This window comes from Balaenoptera musculus, chromosome 5 (genome assembly GCF_009873245.2).
Source record: "Balaenoptera musculus isolate JJ_BM4_2016_0621 chromosome 5, mBalMus1.pri.v3, whole genome shotgun sequence".
Taxonomy (NCBI): Eukaryota; Metazoa; Chordata; class Mammalia; order Artiodactyla; family Balaenopteridae; genus Balaenoptera; species Balaenoptera musculus.
The window spans coordinates 89,817,356-89,838,483 of record NC_045789.1 but is presented as its reverse complement, the minus strand read 5'-3'; the positions used below and the strand labels follow the sequence as shown (position 1 = coordinate 89,838,483).

At 39.8% G+C, this 21,128-nt stretch overlaps 1 protein-coding gene across 1 annotated transcript in view; it reads right to left on the bottom strand.

Annotated features, from left to right (window-relative positions):
• The window catches only part of PPARGC1A (PPARG coactivator 1 alpha), a 306,431-nt gene that overhangs the window by 122,146 nt on the left and 163,157 nt on the right, over positions 1-21,128 (bottom strand). The window lies entirely within an intron of this gene.

The window sequence follows — 21,128 nt, the reverse complement described above, 5'->3', positions numbered from 1 at the left end:
TAAGACCACATGGCAAACCACATTACAAAAATGTTTTCCATGCCACAAACCTGTTCCTATACAAATCTATCCCATGAAGTACAAACAATATGCTTATCTCACTCTAGAACAGAACTCAGTAAATACACCTTAAGCTTGACTCTTAATACCAGTAATTGAATAAACTCACAATTTTATAGCCTTTGCTTGGAGTGCAGCCAAACACAGAAAGGTAGCATGAGTCAGGGCCATTCAAAACTCATCATGGTACTAGTCTTCAGAAACGGGAGCTAAAAAATATGGTTTTCTAATCTCCTCTGATTTATGAAAAATAAATAAAACAAACTCCATTGAATGCATTTACCCCCGAAAAATGTAAGCTCGCAGAACTTGGCAGCTCTGGTCTTAAAACAATTATAACTAAGATCCAAAGTACCTGGGTCACCTGGTGGACTAGAGGGTCATCATTCAATGGGGCAGGTTCCAAAGTAAATAGCCCAGAATTCAAAGCCAGAATGAGACTGTGTCCTCTGATATGCTCACACCTCTTGGAGCCTAGAAGAACAAAGGCAAACAGGGATGGCCTATGGCCACTTGGGGAGGTAGGCATGTGTTATTAATTCTGAAATCCCCATGGCCACCGTCACCACCACGCCTAAAAAAAATCAAAACCACACTGATTATAACTGAGTAGGAATGAAAGTTGCATGTTTTGGTTTTGTAATATTTTGAGGTCTGGTCTGAATGTAATGATTTAAAAAGGAGAAACTCATTTTCTAAAAGAGCATTAAGCCAAGTTCACATTCATGATCCCTTTCTAGGCATGCACATTATACTGCTAAGAACAAACACTTTGAAGCAAAATCTAATTCCGATGGACGCAGAATACATTGGCTGTGAAGGCTGTGCCCTCAGCAAGGAGCACCAGACACAAACATGAGTACGAAGCCACTTCAGAACATTTCATCTCAATCCCAAGAGCTGAACTACTTAACGTCTCTGTGCCTTCATTTTCCCATCTGGAAAATGGACATAATGCCTACCTCCCAGGCTTATCACAGGGATTCAACAGGAAAAGCTGAAGGGGTGTAAGTAAGGGGAGTACAAAATGAATGCCTCACCTACAGGGGGGAGCTACACAAATGCCCACTTCCCTCACTTTTCAAATTTCTCAGATCCAACTATTTCTCTGTCCTCTCACTCCTTCTTCTCCCTCCTTTCCTAAAGCATTTTAAAGTAAATTATATGCAATAAAGTTTTTGTACCTTTTAGTCCATGGAGTAGAGATTGAGATTTATGAATACACAAAGGTGTATAAGGACCAGGACTCATGCTTCCTTCTCTGGGGGTGCCTTGCCCACTTACTGAAGGGAGAGAAGAAATGACAACTCTGCTTGGAGGATAAAGTAAGTCCCAACTCAATGTATAAAAGAGAGGCATTTTTGGGACTTCCCTGGTGGCCCAGTGGCTAGGACTCCGCGTTGCCAGTGCAGGGGGCCTGGGTTCCATCCCTGGTCAGGGAACTGGATCCCACATGCTGCAGCTAGGAGTTCGCATGCCACAACTAAATTTCCTGCATACCACAACGAAGATCCTGCATGCGGCAATGAGGATCCCGCGAGCCGCAACTAAGACCCAGAGCAGCCAAATAAATAAATAAATAATAAATAAATATTAAAAAAAAAAAAGAGGCATTTTTAAAGATCAAAGATTCGTGTGAAAGAAAAATCTTGAAAACTTTTAAACGGAAAAAAAAATTTGATATTTGGATTTATCGCTGATGCTTTAGTCATTGCCAGTTTGGGTAAATGTATGAGGAAAGAGATAGTACAAAATGCTACCAAATGTCACTTGCTTCAAAAGAACGAGTGACAGACAATGTCTACATATTCCAACTCCAAGCATCTCTTTTGTTATTTATAGGCAAAATTATTAAGGACTAAATATGAAAAATCAAAATTTTGAAAATGCAGAAATAGGTGAAGTGCGGAAAATAAAAACAAGCAAACAAAAACAAGGAAAACCTGAAAGTTAGATTACTCATATGCACCAAAGCTCTCTCCGAATAGTTGCATCATAAAGCTACTGTAGAAATGCCCAGAGGTTAAAATAAGTAAAATAAATTAAACTGGTGGTATAGGAGAGAAGAAATGTATTCTCAGAATCTATATATTGTTTTTCTAAATATTATCAGTAACCATCACCACTTGAAAGGGGAAGAGGGAAGTGGAAAGAAAACACCTTACTGCTTGGAAAATTATCCACAAAGAATTCGTCTCTGCGATTCATGTCCACAGTCGTTATTTATAGTCTCAGACAGTAACTTGAGACTTGTTAAAGGGTGTGTGATGGACTTCCTTCTCCTCCACAGGAACTCTGCCTACTAAATACTAACTGTTCACAATCTTCCCACCTTGTAAAGGTAGATAAAGTCGATCCTAAAGGTTATAGTTAAAACTGAAAGTCCTTGCTCAAAGACTTGGGGTCAAAGGACCACGTCAGCGTCATGATGCCGAGGCAAAGAGGAAGACACACATCACCAATCTCTCTACACCTAGCCAACTGTCTGGGAAAATACATATCTGCAAACATGTAGAATGCAAGATTAAAGGGGAAACAGCCAGCTGTTACAAGTCAACAAATCAGTAAGTATCCACTACTATCCAAAAGATGGTCCAGCAACATGCCAGGTGCTTAACTTGTATAAGACTGTATAACTCTCTGCCCTGAAACCGCTTATAGTCCAAGAGTGAGTGGAAGGTCAGACTCACAATCAATTAATACACTCACATGTGAACAGAACAATAGCAAGTGTGTTGAGGGAGAAGAGACGGGGATCAGTTAGGGGCTTGAAAATAGATCTACTTCACCTTATAGACAGCCAGGCCCTGTGAAGACTTTAGAGGCTCCTGCCCCACATGTAATTCAAAATAAAAAGTAGACTCATTACTAAATTACATGTGTATAGAGAAGCCCAATAGGGTTCTAACCTTTGTCAGAATAGCTGTTTCCAATGATCACCTTTTTAACCATTTTTTAAAATTGAAGTATAGTTAATTTACAATGTTGTGTTAGTTTCAGGTGTACAGCAAAGTGATTTCAGATTCTTTTCCATTATAGGTTATTACAAGATATCAAATATAGTTCCCTGTGCTGTACAGTAGGTCTTTGTTGTTTGTCTATTTTATATATAGTAGTGTGTACCTGTTAATCCCAAACTCCTAATTTATCTCCCCCCTTCCACCTCCAACCTCCACTATCCCCTTTGGTAACCATAAGTTTGTTTTCTGTGTCTGTGAGTCTATTTCTATTTTGTAAATAAGTTCATTTATATCATTTCTTTAGATTCCGCATATAAGTGATACCATACAATATTTGCCTTTCTCTGTCTGACTTATTTCACTTAATATGATCATCTCTAGACCCATCTATGTTGCTGCAAATGGCACTATTTCATTCTTTTAAACAAATGTAATAATCTTTCAAAGGAAAAATTTTGGTGCCCTTGCATGTGTGCCCTGCTTTGCTGAGTGCCCTACTCACTAGTTTAGTGTAGTATTGGGTAATCCTGTGTGCTTGCCAACATGCAAATAAAGGAAAACAGAGATGTGGTTTGCCAGGACCTTGCCCGTCCATTCGTGGGCCCTCCAATAAAAGTTCTGCGATCACGAATAAATGATTGCAAGAGGCATACGTGGCCGGAAAAGAGCATGTGGATTCCTCTAGCTCTGGGATGGGGGGTACCTGCTGAGACCCCAGAAGGGTGAAAGGCAGAAGGAGGAAGGATAATGAAGGGGAGATTTAAAAGAAGGCTGACCTGAGGACAGAACCAGGCTCTGATACCTCCTGACTCTTTGAAATGAGTCAAGATATTGATACTTAATCTCCCTGGGTCTCTATAAAATAAGGATGACACCACTGTCCTCGTGGAGAATGTAAGGACCAGATACCTAGGTTGGCATCTGTAGATATTTGGTTAAATTTTAGTTTTCCCCAATACTAAGGGGACTAGAAAATAAAAAGTCCTGGTGACAAATGATAAATCATACAAGGTCCAGTGTTAAATGCTAAGGGAAATACAAAGAAATATGAAAGGCAGTGAGAGCCAAGATCTGGCTCTCAAGCAGGTGGTAGGATGCAGCTGCTTATGTGATATTATTGGAAATCAGTCTTTAACCCACAAAATTCTAGGAAGTAACTAGACCAGAGAGAGAAAATCGAAAGTAGTTTAAAACGGAAATAGGTGGTTTTCTTAAAAAAATAGAATTCAATATATAATGTCCATCATGTACCCACTACCATTCTAAGTGCTTTATACATATTATCTTATGAAATAGGAACTATTCTTATCCTTTTTTTTTCAGATGGAGAAAGAGACACAAAAAGTTAAGTAACTTACCCCAGACTGCACATCTAATAAATGGTAAGGTTGGAACTTGAACCTGGGCAGCCTGGTCCCAGGGTGTATGCCCTTAACCTCTACACTAAACTGCCTCCCTCTGCTGCCTGACAAAGTTTTTAATCTTCGCTAGCTAAAACTGTGTGAGGCGCTACAGCTACATAGTTGAATTAGATCTGGCTGCTGGCCTCACAGAGCCCACACTTTAATAGGGATGATGGAGTCTCTGAGTCTGGAGCAGCTGTACAAGAGGAATCTGTTGGACAAAGAACAGGGCAACCCAGGCTGCCTGGAAGAGAGTGGGGAAGGAGAAGCAGGCGTTATCAGGAGTCTTTCTCCCATCTTCCCTTCTTTGAAATCATTCTGTGTGTGCCTAGCGCAGTGTGGGGCGCACCCAGTGGAAATCATTGCCTTTGTCCCCTTCTGACTATCAAGATAATATTTTCTTCTGATCTTACTCACAATTATGAATAAAATACAATCTATCCTCTCGCAAGGAGTTTATGATCTTGTGGGGCTAGAGATGTGAACTTTAATAATTCTAATATGGGCTCACATGGTTTGCGGTGAAATCTTGAGATGACAGACATGATATACAATTAGAGACCTGATATAAATAATGACACCAACAAGTTCTGATAGTTACCTGATGATCTTCCTAACGGGCCATCAGTCTGACAAAATCTGCTGTTAACTGTTGATAAACTGGGATAAATGGCCATGCATTTAACCAAGAAACACATGTTAAACTATAATTAATCAATGATTTTCCAATTGGACAAAAGATTGACAATGTCCACCATGGACTAGAGAAATTATGATACATGAATACAAATTATTTCATCAAGAAATATATACTAAAATGCATATCAATGGATTCTGGAAAGCATCTATTTTTAAAGATATGCAATCCTAGGGGCTGTTCAGGAACTGCCTGTCCCCAAATGTACACAATCACAAACTGCATAATCACAAAACGGAAAGACTAAACCACAAAGAGGTCATCAGGATTCATTTGAAAAGATACCCAGTATGCAGAACTACTTTTTAAAGTAGAAAAATGTCTTAGAAAAGGTTTAAACAAAGAGAGGGAGAGAGAATACCAGGTGAAGAGATGGCATTTTCAAAAGTGGGTTCTCGGTTGCTAGGCCAGGCTGAGAGGCAACATGGTACAGACAGAGCCTCACACCCTTGACTCTGACACTGACCTTGGCTCAGAGCCACATGGCCTGAGGAAAGGTTTGAAGGCTCCCTGTGCCTTCTGTACAACTGGGCTCACTGTGCCTAGGCTCTTTAGGAGGATTCTATAAGGATCATAGAAGATAATAATCTGATTGTCTATGTGTCAACTCGGCTGGACTATGGTGCCTAGTTGTTCAAACACTAATCTAGGTGTCGCTGTGAAGTTCTTTTGTAGATGTAACTAATATCTACAATCAGTTGACTTTAAATAAAGCAGATGACCCTCCATAATGTGGGTGGGCCTCATCCAATCAATTGAAAGCTATAAGACCAAAAACTGAGGTTGCCCTAAGAAGAAGGAATTCTGCCTCAAGGCTATAACCTAAAAAATCCTGCCTGAGTTTCCAGTCTGCTAGCCTGCCCAACAGATCTGTAGATTTTTGGCTTGCCAACCTTCCCAATCATGTGTGCCAATTTCTTCAAATTCCTTTCTCTTTCCGTCCCCCTCCCCTTCCAATTTAATCAAGAAACACATGTTAAGCTATAATTAGTCAATGACTAATAGTCAATGACTTCCCTTTCCCCCCACCCCCTATCTCTGTCTCTGTCTCTCTCAACCTCTCTCTCCCCTCTGCCAAGTAATAAATGAGCATATAGAATGTAGGCCCTTCAACAGTAGTAGACCAACTGGTGAAATGTCTAAAAGCTCAGGAATATAATTTGTAATGTAATTTCAAAAGTAAATTAGGCCTCTCAGAAGAGAGAAAATGCAAATAAAATGAAGCACAGAGATATTTAGAACACACTCTTCATGAAGACAAAGACAATGCCTTGTTCACAGTTATGTCCATAGGTCTAAAATGGTAACTCAACAACTTAAAAAACATGTGTTGAAAAGGAATGAATACTAGAATTCTATAGAAATGTACAGCAAGGTAGGATATTTTTTCCTATTGGTATCCACCCAAACTATTTTTCTTCTGAGCTAACAGAACATCATGGAGGAGGTATGTATTCAAGCATCCATCCTCATGTGCATCCGTTCATAAAGCATGCACTGAGACCCTGCCACATTCAATAGGCTGTGCTGGCCTTCAGACTGTGAGATAAAGAAGATGTCTTCGCTTTGGAGCACCACAGGCTGGTAAGTGAGCCGATGAGTAAACAAGTATAATATATTAGTAGAATATATTGGAGTTAAGCAATGCAGGAGGTGCTGGGCAAGCTCACAGAATGGATACCAAACCTCTTCTGGAATTCATTCATTCATTCATTCATGTGTTCTTTCTTAAATGAATCTTTATTAAGGTGAACTCTGTGCCATACATTCTGCTATGCCCTGGGACTACTCAGATAGTATAATAAATAATATTAATAATGGGTAAATTATATTGAGCACTTACTGTATTTCAGGCATGTTCTAAGCCTTTTACTTTATTTACAGATTCTCCTTATACCAGTAGGGAATCAGGTATGTGTTTTCTATATCTTTCCTATAAGACAATCATATGGGCATAAATTCTCATATTTACTCTTCAAAGAGTTGTTGATCACCGACCATCTAGAAGGCACTCTGTTAAGCACCAATTTATGTGATTAACACCTAATCTCTGCCTTAAATTTAGTGGAAGAGTCTGACATATCCACAAACGACTACAATATCAGGCTATGTGACACCCACAGTCTTGCAAAGGCCTTGTCATAAGCATAAAGATGCCACCTCCAAAACTTCACAAAAACTTGGGAATATGATTATGAACACAACCAATAGAGATGTGTTGAGAGTGGGTTTTTTTTGCTTTTTTTTAATTGAAGTATAGTTGGTTTACAATGTTGTATTATTTTCAGGTATACAGCAAAGTGATTCAATTATACATGTATCTATTTTTTGTCATATTCTTTTTCATTATAGGTTATTACAAGATATTGAATATAGTTCCCTGTGCTATACAGTAGGTCCTTGCTGTTTATCTCCTTTACTTAAAGTACTGTGTATCGGTTAATCCCAAACACCTTGTTGTTTTATCCTATCCTTAAGCCAGAAAAATAACCAAAGAGAAATATTGTTAACATGCATGATAGATCTTCAAAATTATATTTAAAAACAAAACTCTCTCTTTTTTGTGACTAAGGACTAGTTACCACGTTAACTGCAGGTCAACATGGCCTGAACCAAACATAGACGCCTGGGATGTCAGTCAACACCAGTGTTTTCAGTCACCTTCCAGGCACTAATGTTAACATAAAGTCTTGTTTCTCAAGATCGCGAAGTTAAAGGTGTGAGCATAACAACAGAAGATGTTGACATAAATATCTTGCATTATTGATAAACAGCTTGAATTTGTCATCAATTAACACCAGCTATAGATTGCAACAGTTTCTAAATGAAGCCTTGTAAATAACTGTAGTTTTAATTACTCTAGGAAACTACAATATCCATCAGCATCCACAACTCCTGCCAAGTATCACCATGGTCCTAGGAAGTTTCACAGTCACTTAAAAAGGTTATAGTAATGAAAGAGGAAAGATTTTTGTATCTCAAAAGAAAAGACCAATTCTATCCAAGAAACACAAGTCTAAACCTTCTTGGAAAGAGAGAGAGAGATAGAGATAGAGACAGAGTCAGAGAGAAAGAAAGAGAAAGAGAGAGAGAGAGAGAGAGGGAGAGAGGGTCATGAGCATTGGGGAGAAAGCAATAAAAGCAATAAATGAAGAGTCCCCAATCAAGTCAGAGATAAGATTATTCAACAGTCAATATGAGAAAAAAGAAGGGGAGATTCCTTTGAACTCAAGGAAAATGGGCTGTTTGGTTTCTCTTGTACTTTTCATTGACTCTATTCATTTCTTTGATATTTAAAATGTATATCCTATCTATTTCTAAAAATGGGATTCTGGATTACATATGAAGTTAGACACATAAAACAAGACTATAAAAATGAAAACCAGATCAAATCAGGTTAAGAGGAGCCAGGAATTAAACATTAGGTATATACTTGGGATGCACTACTTTTTTTGTAACTGAGTTCTGAATTTACTTCTGAGTTTCCTGGCCATTTGGACAAAAATCAAAAAGTGTTGGGATAGATAAACGTTCATTATTCAACAAAAGGAAACAGGACTTCCCTGACCTCTCTAGTACAATTGTAACCTCACCCCTACTCCCATTGCCCAGCCATTACTATCCCTATTCCTTCCATATTTTTCTTCATAGCATTTATCAATTTTCTAAACTTTGTATCTTTTGCTTATTTTCTGTCCCCTTCCACTAGAATGTAAGGTTCATGAGGACAGGAGTTTTTTGTTCACTATTTTATCTCAGTTCCTAGAACAGTGCCTGGCACATAGTAGATTATATATGTATAAATGTTGTCACGTAGCCAAGAGTGATTTTTTTCTCAATACCGAATTCCAGCAGAAATGTATCATGAGGTCCCCTAAATAAATTATACCAGGCTATGAGGCCACGTTGGGATGGGGAGATAATGGGCTGACAATCCACGGCAAGCATAAAATGAGGCACATGCAAACGTGCAGTGACAAGGGAACAGAATTTGGAGCCAGGAGAGCTAATTTCAGCTACCAAGGCTACCTCCTGCCACCCTGCACCTTCTATCAGGCAGCACAGCATCATTGTGAAACACGTGGACTCTGGAGTCAAGCAAACTGGTTTGAAATCCTGGCTCTGTAAGCTTATAAGCTGTGTGACCTTTGACAATTTACTTAACCTCTCTGTGCCTCAATTTCTTCATCTGTAAAATATAGATAATAATAGGACCTACCTCAAAAGATTTCTGTGATAATTAAATGAGTTTATATGTGTAAATCAATCAGAATATTGCCTGACACGGTAAAACTAAGTACTGGCAGTTAATTTGAACTTGTGCCCCTCATTTGTAAAGCATGGATAACAACTACCCTTGGAGTGGTCATAAGGATCAAGTGACCTTAATATATGGTAATGTGCTTAAGTTTTTTAATGGATGACTTATTTTTTATTTTCATGAGTGTAGCACATGTTCATCATAAGTTTTTCAGAAAACGCAGAAAGATGGAAAGGAGACAGTAAAAGTCTTCTATATCCCAGTAAACAGTGACAACCACTATTAGCATTTTCTTGTATAAATTTCCAGATTGCTTTCAATGCTGTATCTACATACAAATATAGATGTCTGTGAAAATATAATTTTTAAACAGCATTAGACACGTACAATAGACCTGCTTTTCTGAAACTTATCATGGGTGTTATCTCATATCAGCAAATAAAGATCTACATCATTCTGTGTAACAGCTGCCTAGTATTCCATTGTATGAAAGTGCCTTGATTTATTTAGCCAACACTCCATTCACAGACAGTTAGGTTGTTTCCGCTTTGTGAAAGTGCTTGGTAAACTACAAAGTAATATACAAATGTTAGCTATCATTATCATTATTTTTAAAATAAATATCTAGACATCACCATTAAACTTTTGAAAGGTCTTTTTTTTCACTATTTCTTTAACCCCCTGGAAATGATGCTTTGATCAAATTGTATTCACACCATCATTCAAAAAAGCATGGCATTTAGGGATCCTATGTCTGAACAGGAAAATCAACAACTACTAAATCAGAAGTAGGGGAAGACGTTAGGGAATGAATGTCTCGAAGAGCCCACTTCTCAGTACGAAGCCTGTGTCCTTTCCTGGCACGTGCCACCTCACTCTCCTTTGCTCATAGACTGACACTGCTCACTGATTGCCACCCTTTTCAGAATCTTCCCATGGCTTCAGAATCTTTTTTGATAATGAATTCCAAGTAAACATTATGAAACAACTGGAACAGGCAAGAGAGATGAAATATATTTGCTCACCCCAAGTTGAGGATATAAGGTGATATCTACCAGCACTTACTGCGTAGCTACAACTTATAGTACCCATGTGGTAAATGGCAGATTTTGTAGCTATGTTAATTTACATCATTGCCCCTCCTATATTCTGAGTTCCTTGAGATTAGAAACTATGTCCTGTCCTTCTATGTAGTCTCACCTTTGCCTAAAAGAACGCCTCATAAGAGTAGATGCTTAATAAATGTTGTTCACTTGTGGGTGAGCAGTTGAAATAATGTCTGAAGTCCTTGATCTCATGTATTTTACAATCTCATTGATTAATAACTGAAATTAAAATAAAAGTGCCAATGTATTCTCTGAAAATAAAACCTGCCAAATTATTCCTGGTAGAGTGGAGTTGGATAGGGCATCCAAATGCATGAAAACAAGTAATTTAGAATTGCTACTCTTTTTTTACAATAAATTTTTTCCATTAATTAATGTTGTGACTTAGAGCAAATGTGCATGGCAGGAAACAGAGGGTCGTGCTTACACCAATTTTACAGAAGAAAGTGGCTGTGCATTGAGATATATTGTGAATATTCTACTTCCTAACTCAGGTCCCAGCATGAGTTGGACGGATTCAGCTCATAAAATTCTGGCCTTTCACCTCTTCAAGGCTACAGTTAACTTCGCCGTGAGTTTCATTCATTCAACAAATATTTACTGCATGCCCAATATATACGAGGCACTGCAGTAAGCTCTAGATTTGGAAAGGTCCAACATGACAAAAAATGATTTAAATTCAAATAGATTAGACGTAAACATTCCATGTCCCTTAACAATGAATGGGGCCATCATGACAAGTATTATTCATGACTGTCAAAGACAGGGCTTGTATGTTTTTATCTCCTAATATTAAAATAGGAACTCATCACTCTAACCAGGAAGATATTTCTATCCTAACGTGGAAATTAACAAATAGATTTCATTGTCTCCTCCCTATTTCATAAAGGCTACCAGAAATTCACTGCTTAAAAAAATTCAACCATGTCTAAGCATTGGGAAAATTTCTACGATCAATGAGTAATGTCTGCCATGAATAAAGAGTGGGGCAAGCGGCCTGTGTGTCAAGTACTTGCCATTCCTATTCCATATATATCATGCTGACCCTGCTCCTCTGTTCTGGGCTGTTCTCTCTGGATAACTATTCTATTGGTTCTTTGTGAGTTATCTGAGGACTCATCTATTCCATAAACCATGACCCAACATGGTTAATATTGAGTGCTGCCCCCATCCACACTGCACCATCTAGCACTTGATTCTATGCCGAGCTTCACCCTTCTCCAGTTTCTTCATTTGAATATATCTAATTTTTATCTAAAATCATAAAGCTCCCTGAGAGCAGCAACCTTTTATCTTCATTCTCTGTTGCCCCTACAGCACTAAGCACCCTGCTGGCTATGTCGAAAGTACTCAATTATTTTTTTGTATGGTTGCATGGGGAAAGGATCAATCTCAGAGCCCTAAAAACCTGGCTTCCTATACTAATTATCCCCTTACCATATACAAGACTCTGTATAAATTTATATAACTATTGTAAGCCTCAGTTTTTCCATCCCTAAAATAGAGCGGCGGCAAGAGAAAATCTCTAACTTTCCAAATCACCCTAGCATTCAAGGATTCTACGTATTTTAGAGGATATTTTGCTTGAAGGAAAACTTTTGCTGTTTGAAATATCTCTTTTCATCTAAGAAAGGAAGAGATTTTTTTTCTTTGAAAAAGAAGTGAATTGTGAATCCTCTTGAGAGGCAGCTCAGCCTTCACTTGCTCTCTATTCTAACTTCCCAATAAATGAATGGTCATTTTCTCCTCTTGCTTCAGCCCTTAAGAAAAGTCCACCCTCTTACTAATAGAAAATAGGATTTGAGTGATGGCTTTTATACTAATTGGTCAGGAGCTTAGATAAAATATTGTTATTGACAGAATGTTCTCTTTTTTCATGCACTGATAAAGTGGCTTAGCAGAGCGAATAGAGAGTAAATGCAGGACAAAGAAAAAGTACCCGAGATTTGAGTCAGATTGGAAGAATCAAGTCAGCACTGTAAAGTGCTTGCTAATAAGAGACCCTGATAAGAGGATGTAACAGAAGCCAACGTATTCAACAAGACAATGGAAACAGGAACGCGAGAATCACCAGTGGTGGGTGAGAGGTTAAGAGCGAAGATCCAGAAGTCTGACTTGTTCTCTTTGACCCTTGAGGTCCACATAGGATCAAATGTAAATGAAATCATTCTGAGACTATCATTTTTAACTCAGCCAGAAGAGTGGTATGCATAAAGAAATCCCATCGCAATCTGTCAAAAACTATCTATTGATTTTAAAAGATAAAACATAAAATGTTCAAAGCAGCATTGTAAGTGTAATGGAATGGGTTAAGATCAAGGGCAGAGAAGCTTCTACTGGTGGGACTGTATTCTCCTGTGGCAGGTGATGAACTAACTCAGTAATCTCTCAGGTCTTTTACCTAGAAAGGCACCGCTGGCTACTATGACTTGATCTATCTAAATTTTAGAAGATGAAAATGGAACCAAGGTTAATATCAATGTTAATCGTCATAATGGTAATTTGTTTATACTGTGGTCAAGACTTTAATTTGCCATCCCTTAACACTAAACTACAAAATGCAGAAAACACTACTCAGCCAGCAGCTTGGCAGTGCACTAAGGAAATAGAAGCCATGAGAGAGCAAGCAGTGCCCCCTGCCCCCGGGGAATTTGATTCAGGCATAAATACCATAATCCTTTCATTTTAAGTAGTGCTTGGACAAACCAAATCTTCATTTTCCCCCAAACCCTAAACTTGTCTATGAAGAATGCTGCAATCATTCTTCTAATCTTTTCCTCTTACACCCCAACTTTCCTCTTCCCATCTCCCCAGTGGCAACCTTCCCTCAACTTCAGAAATGGGAACGTTGGGGCAAGTTTGGCTGGAATTCTTTTATGTAGTCTCTGTATCCTACAACTTGCCCTCGAGAATCCTCCTTCTTGCTTGCCCTGCAATTGAAATGACCAGAGCCAGACCAGACTCAGGTTCCTGTTTGGAAAAAATAAAGAGGTTCCTCCCCGTTCTTCAGACCAGTCCCAGCAACGGGGCGCCTGTCCCAGGCAGAACTCACGCTCTGCTGAGGATTCACCAGCTCCACCACCCAGCCCGGGCCTGCCCACCAAGTAAACAGCCAGGAAAGCACAGCCCGGAGAACTAGGGGTTCATCTATAAAAGGAATGCCACCCACCACATCCCTCCTACCCTGCGTCTCAAAGGGGAGAGAGTGGGGTACTCCACTTTGAGCTTCGGGCAAAGGAACAATTCCTGTCTCCCACTCATCACATTCTTCCGAGGAATGGGGCTGACTTTGATTCATCAGATTACATTCACAATTCAACTCTTCAAGACTTTGTGTTCTGGGAAACCAGTAAACAACCCAAGGCTTGTCCTCAGATAACCAACTGTGTGTGTGTGTGTGTGTGTGTGTGTGTGTGTGTGTGTGTGTTGGGGAGACAGGGGTGGGGTGTGTAAGGAATTGCACTGAATGAATGAGAAGGGATTCTTCGACTCCTGAGAAAGTCTCCACACAGAGAAGTGCATGGGAGTGAAACACCTTGTAACTTAAAACTATGTTTCTCCCGGCATCTCCAGTTCTCAGCCTGAGCCAGGTCAGCCGTGGGATCCGACTTGGCTGTCCTTGCATTAAACACAAACACCACACTGCTGGGCCGACTCCGGGGTGCCAGGCAGCAACTCATGAAAAGTCCCCCTGGGCACCCTGAACACCAGTTTGTTTGACATTTCACTGGCGACCTCGGAACTGTCTGAAAGTGCTCAGATCCCATCAGGCCGGCAGGTGGGAGGGGAGGGTTTAACAAGATAAGCACACTCTGTGTGGGGCTTCTCTGGAATTTATTGTCAAAGGAACGTGGAGCCAACTGAATACACGCACAGTTTTACAGGTGCACATTTCATGTATTCGTTGGGGTGAAACGCTATTTGGACTCAGCTTTCAAAAGGAAGTTCAATCCTGGTAGCCATAAATTTGTTTTCTACATTCGTGACTCTACTTCTGTTTTGTAAATAAGTTCATTTGCACCCTTCTTTTTTTTTTTTTTTTTTTTTTAGATTCCACATATAAGCAATATCCTATGATATTTGTCTTGCTGTGTCTGACTTACTTCACTCAGTATGACAATCTCTAGGTCCACCCATGTTGCTACAAATCCTGAAAGCAATAATAATAATTCCGTGGTTTCAAGGAAAATACAGCATTCGCCTAAACAGAAGGCCTCTGCCAGCCCCCAAATTACGATGTGATTCTAGAAATGTTAGAGAGCACTTTCTAAGTGTGTGAGCCTTGCTTATGACCCATCGACAGGTAATAATATCATTCATTCATTCCACAAATATTTATTGAATATCCACAATGTTCATGAAATATTCTTATCATACTAGAAGGTAGGCAGAGCAGGGAAGGATACCCAGATAATCAGATCTGGATTTTGACCTTATGGAATTTACAGTCTGATAGGAGAAACAATACACAAACACTAAAGATCCTTCGGTGCAAGGGAGAAATACCAGGCATGTGAGAAATTGGCCCCTGATGGACCGGGTGGCACTTGAAGAGAAATTGATTCCAGCTGGGGCAGAGTGTATTTCTTAGCTTTGGTATGCAGTGGAAGACAGGGAGCCCTCAACATCCCATCACATCAAGAAAGGAGCATCTCTAAGACAACTTCACTTTCTTGCCAAGATATACAGGTACACATCCATGTGTGGTCTGAATTTCTATAGCCATCCAGGGGTTTTCCCTCCTTTCTTGCCCCCAGTAACAGCAGGGAGTAGACGTGTTCACACAATGGCTAGGCTTCATTTTTTTTTTAACTCTGTCATGTTTTTTAAGAGGATTAGCTTTATTAGTGCAGTTAGTTCACTTTCCTTTGATTTTTTTCTTTAATGTTAAAAACAAACCGAGAATAAAAGCAGGAGTTGACTTCAGTCATCCACAGCAAGGCACTAACTCTCTGGGTCTGAGGTGAAGGAGTCCGCCAGCATTTTAGCTCTCCATGTGTTTCTTTGGTTTACTCCTGACAGGTACAGTGGAATGCTTCAATGAAAAACACCCAACTCATTTTCGATCTGTGAATGAACCGAAGGCATCCCGTGGCTATTCAACCCCACTGGAAGCCTGCTGGCTCGTCCATGCTCCACCATGATTGTACCCACTCTGGCTTCCACATGGAACTTACTAAAGTTTGTGCTGTTTCCTGGCAGGGTGATTTATCGCTGACACCTCTTTGCCACTTCAACTGGGGGCCACTGCGATGGGGCAAGGTTCAAGGAAGTTGGCCAAAACTGAAGCAGACATTTTATCAGCTAACTATTGCATTTTCTAGTTCTTGACTTTTCCCCAGGAGCTTCTGGTTTTCATTTTGTTGGCTGCCATTAACTCTTCCAGTGCTGTACAACCCGAGGTTGTTTTTTCTGAAAATAAAAGCACCTCCAGTACAGCAGGGTTTTTTGGTAAAAAGATATGGAGGCTCCTTGCTCCTAACAACTGAGTCTCACCATGGTTTCGAGCATTAGAGAAATATTTCTGAAGATGCTGGATAAATGGGCAGACTGAGGTATGGAATTAAGTCAAGAGCCTGAAATTATATACAGGTCAAAAGAGGCAACTGAGGAACGTGGCCGTTTGCTTGACTCACCCCCTTGAAAACAACTCTATTCCAGTATCTGTTACTTTTATAACTTCTTCACTTGCTCGATCACTAATTTATTTACTCATTTATTTACTCACTTAACAAATGAGCTTAGTGAACGTAATATGAGATAGATTACTGTGTAATGACTAAATGCTAGTGATGGAAACAAAAAACTGAATAAGATATGCATGCTCCTCTCAAGGAATCCACAGTCCCATAGGGAAAATGCATCATCAACAAATACTCTTGAGGCAAAAAAAAAAAAAAAAGTGACTACTAGAAAAGAAGTACATCAAAGAGCTGTCAGAATATAAAGGGGAGAAAGGAGTATAACCTGATCAACATAGATTTAGAAATAGGTTCCAAAACTGCTCCAATTATACTTGAAGCAAAATTTTAACTTGACTTCCTGAGATGGAAAAGAGAGAGAGGTATCAAATCCACCCCCTACCTTTCCCCTGAGATAAAATATTTCCAAAAAAAGTTCACTTTCGAAATACTTTCTCCACCTCCTTTTCCTTAATTCTACACCCACCCTCAACACTTTCTTCATATTTTCATTCTTTTTGCTCTTGTTGAAGCCACATAGTTTTCTTCAAGAGGACACAACCCAGAACTCAAGAAGAAATCGTGAAATCTCCTTCCAGGATTGGCCTACACTCTCCTTCTTTACTAAGGACAGATGCCGTTTCCGAGTCTGGGAAGCAAGGGTAAATCAGTTTCAGGGCTGGCTCAGTCCTGGCCTCTCCTGGGCACAGGTAGAAGTGATACCAAACTATGCTGAATCACTTACAGTGGTTTTATGATGAAGATGATTAGTCACAGAAGATCGACTTGACCATCAACTCCATTTTGTAATACTGCAAAATAAGTTGGACACCGAATGGGACAGTCTTAAACTTCTTAGCCTCCTTCTCTGTGTAAACAAGTGCCCTACCTCTCCTAGAAGATTCCCTACCCCATTTTCAGGGGCCATCCGTGCTATCTAGAGGAAGGGTTGCTCAATTAATGTCCACAGTAGACATATCCAAATTTCTAAGGCAAAAAGTAAAGGAAGAGTCTTTTATTCCATTTGTTTTCTTGGACAGGACTCCAATCACGAGTCTCTGGGACAGTTTAGTTTTTGCAGGCACAAACTTCCATGCAGCACCAAGCCCAGGCAGGACCAACTTCCTCACCATAGATGTTCACTGAATTCCATCCTCACTCACATCACCAAAGGGCACGAGGGATGTGGCCGCCTGAACTAACCCTTTGGTTACACACGCTGTTTTCATTTAAGACTCTCCTGATCCATCTCTTTCACACACCAAACAGAAGGACAGTTTTCTCCCCCTTTCCTCTCTTTTGTAGAAACCTCATAGGTTCATGGTCAGAAGATCAGAACACATCAGTGTCGAGCAAAACACATTATGTTTTGAAAAGTGTGAACTACTTGAACAATTAAATAGCTTAAAAGACAAGCCTTCAAGTGTCCTCAGAAGAGATGTGTAAGCACAATTTTCTCCTAAAATGAAAACCCAGAGAACTAAATATGGGCCTGAAAGCATTTTGTTTTTAATTAACTTTCTAAAAATCCTCTCAACAGGAGTGATCTTTCACCAACCCATTGTCAACTGGAAGAAACAATTAATTTGGTCATCAAAAGAGTCATTTTTACCAATGAACCGTCATTATCAATCAATCTAAGGTTCTCTGCATACCCCTGCACTAAATATAAGAATGAATAGGAGAATAAATCTGTAAGTGAATAAATTTTCTGCACACCAATCCCCACAGGCTATGTGTTTATAAGTCAACAGCTTAAAATGAAAACATCTGATGAAGGTAATACACCTGTTAAAGGAGCATAAAATTCCAAACCCAAAGGCAAAATATAAAGTTTATAAAGCCTCTTAAAGGAGCCATCAAAGCGAACTATTAAATGAGTACATCTGCTCCATGCTAGACTCTAGTTTATAAGTGCCACTCAAAATAAAAGAGATTTAGGACAAACATTTCATGAAAGAATGTGAAAAGCAGTGAAGGGACCATCTTTTGAGGATGATGAAAGGAAATGGAATGGATTCAGTTAAAAAGAAGAATTGACCTAAACTCAGTCCAGGACTCAAACAAAAGGTTTTATGAGTCTAGTTTTCACTGAAAGGGGTGCGACATGAGAGGATATAGGAAGATCATTTTTATGTCCCACTTTATACTTTGGTTTTAGTCTACAGGCAAAAAGGAAAATAAATCAGTTCAATGCTTAAAGTTACCTGTCATGAAACATGATATTTAAGAAAAATACACATATATAAATATATATATATTAATATATATATTCAGCCAACGAAGTCAAGGCAGTTCTTATAAAACTTTGAACCCAACATGTTACCAAAGAAGTCTAATAACAGAGGAGTATTAATTGTGCAAGATTGTGTGTCTACCTGACCCTCTCAAATTTGATTGTAGTCATGCTATATTTTCTGGGTTTTCTACCTTTCCAAATGCTGTTTCACAGTGCTCCATCCCTATAATGTTGGTGTTCACTATAATTCTGTTCTCAGCCCACTCTGCTTGCTCTTCTTACTCTTCCTTGGATTATGTCATTGCCTCTCAAGGTATGAACCATCATCACTACAATAACGATACCCATATCCACGTCTCCAGCCCAGAATGCCTCCTCTCAGCCTTTGAGTCAGCCAGCTGCCAACCACTGACACCCTGCAAGTCCAGGGGAACTCAAAGTATACGACCTATATCTTCACATCCTCCCCCCAACCCAGCTGCTTCTCTGTGTTTTTTGTATCACTTGGAAAGTAGCCGTAAGATCCACCCAAACCAGAAATACAGGCATCACTTTTAACTCCTCATCACTCCTAAATCTGGCCCTTCTTTTCCGTTCCACTCCCAAGGTGCTAGTTCAGACCCTCTTCAACCTCATCCCAGTGCTCTTTCTAAGACACAATGATGGCCACACCCACCTTGTTACCTCATTTCAGGGCCTCCACACTGACCTAGAGGGAGCTCTTGAACATGGCGGGGAGGCCTTCTCTGAGCTGGCCCCTGCCCATGCTTCCAGCCTGACTACTTACCAACCCCCACCCCCTTCCAATTTCCAAAAGAATGATCTTTTTCATGCCTTTCCCCAAGCTCTACCCAAAATCCCTTTCCAGTCCTTTTTCCTTATCTAACACCTCTTCTTCCTTGAAGAATCATCTAAGATGTCAGCTTGTCTGGGAGATGCTGCTGACCCCTTGAGGCTAAGTTAGGTCATTCTGCTCAGGGTTCCAAGTGCCCAGTATACTCAGGCTACAGCACATTATATGCCCACTTCCCCCAATAGACAAAGAGCTCATAGATAGCAAGGGCACTCTGATGCATCTCTGTTTCCACCACAAACAAAACAACAACTACTGAATACAAGATCTCTCACAAAAATGCATATACATACACCTATATCCTACACACAGATATTTTAAAGATACTATCATCTAATCACACCAAAAAAAATAAGAATTTCATATATGTTTACTTCCTTACATCCCTTAAGAAAAGGTTTATGGTTTCTTTTTTGGTTTTGTTTTGTTTTGTTCTGCAGTTAGAGAAGAGCGTAATCCAAGCTGGTTCACCTTTTCTTGAAATAAATTAAATTTGAACATGAGTTTTGCCAAACTATCTAATAACATTAAGAATAAATAATAATCCACTGTTCTAGGTGCCGTAGATGTCTGAATTAATTTATCCTTGCTGTAGCTCTAGGCAGCTTGGGTCCAGGTATTACTATTCTCCCCATCTACACAAAGGATAACTAAAGAATTGAGAATAGCTCATCTAAAGCCACACCAATCAGAAGGGGAGGAATCCTGATGCAGCCCAAGATCTTCAACTGTGTACTACACTGCCCTCAATCAAAATTCAGCTCATGATGATTGACTTCTACATCATGCAAACAAATTGTACTATGACTCAAAAATGTTCTAGGCATAATAGCTTATATGGAAATGGACATCACCAATCAGAACATATTCTAGAGGGTTCTGCTATAACAATTAATTCTTTGGTTCCTGTATCATGAGGCAACCAAGGGATTCCAAGAGCAGAAGCCAAGGTGACGGGGGGCAGGCACTCAGAGGGCTCAGGCAGCAGCTATTTACTGTTGAGCACTTCACTATTTTGACAACTGATAATATCAACTGAATATCAACCCTGCTCTAATTCATCAGAAAAAAGGTATCAAAAAAAAGTGTCTGGCCTATTCTCAGGTTTGATGGTTTACCCTCCCAAGGGTCACCATCCCTGTATGCAGCCGCCATTGAGTAGAATTTCCTTAGAGGGAAAAATCCACAATTTCTGGTGGAAGAACAGAGGCAGCAAAATTATTCTGGGCTTCTGTGCTCTTTTTTTAAAATTTTGTATCTCCAGGCCCTAGAAGAATGTCTGGCACAAAAAAAGGCACTCGGTAATTATTGTTAAATAAATGGATAAGTAACTCACCGACATTGGATTAAATGTTAGGACAGATAGGGAGGGACACAGAGCACTAATCTACCAAGGATGCTAAAGCACTGCTGGTGACAAAGTGAGACACAGGGCGCTAGATGTGGTAGAAGGAAAACTTTGATAAGTTGCTCGAGATAGAAGAATGAAACTCCCCAGCATGTGCTCACATCGTAACAGACGTTCCTTAAACTGCCATCTAAGGATGGAGGCCCTGTGAACCACAGGCCTGTTGTACGGTTGAATGACACATGCAAGCTGGAGCCAGAGCTGAACTGCTCGGGGCAATAGGATGAGGCTGATGCTGCCTCCAGGGGTCCTCCCACTCACTCTATCATTTTACCGGAAGTGGTCCTGGTCCCTTTGCAGTAACAAAGTGGGAACATTGTTGGATGTCAGTGACAAAGGCAGTAGCAGGCACTGTACTGAGGGGAAGAAGTGTGGCACTCATGGGGATGTTGGGGGAGGATTTGGGAATGGCTTGACCCTCAGTAGGAAGACTGAAAGTGGTCTCATGGTTGAAATCATC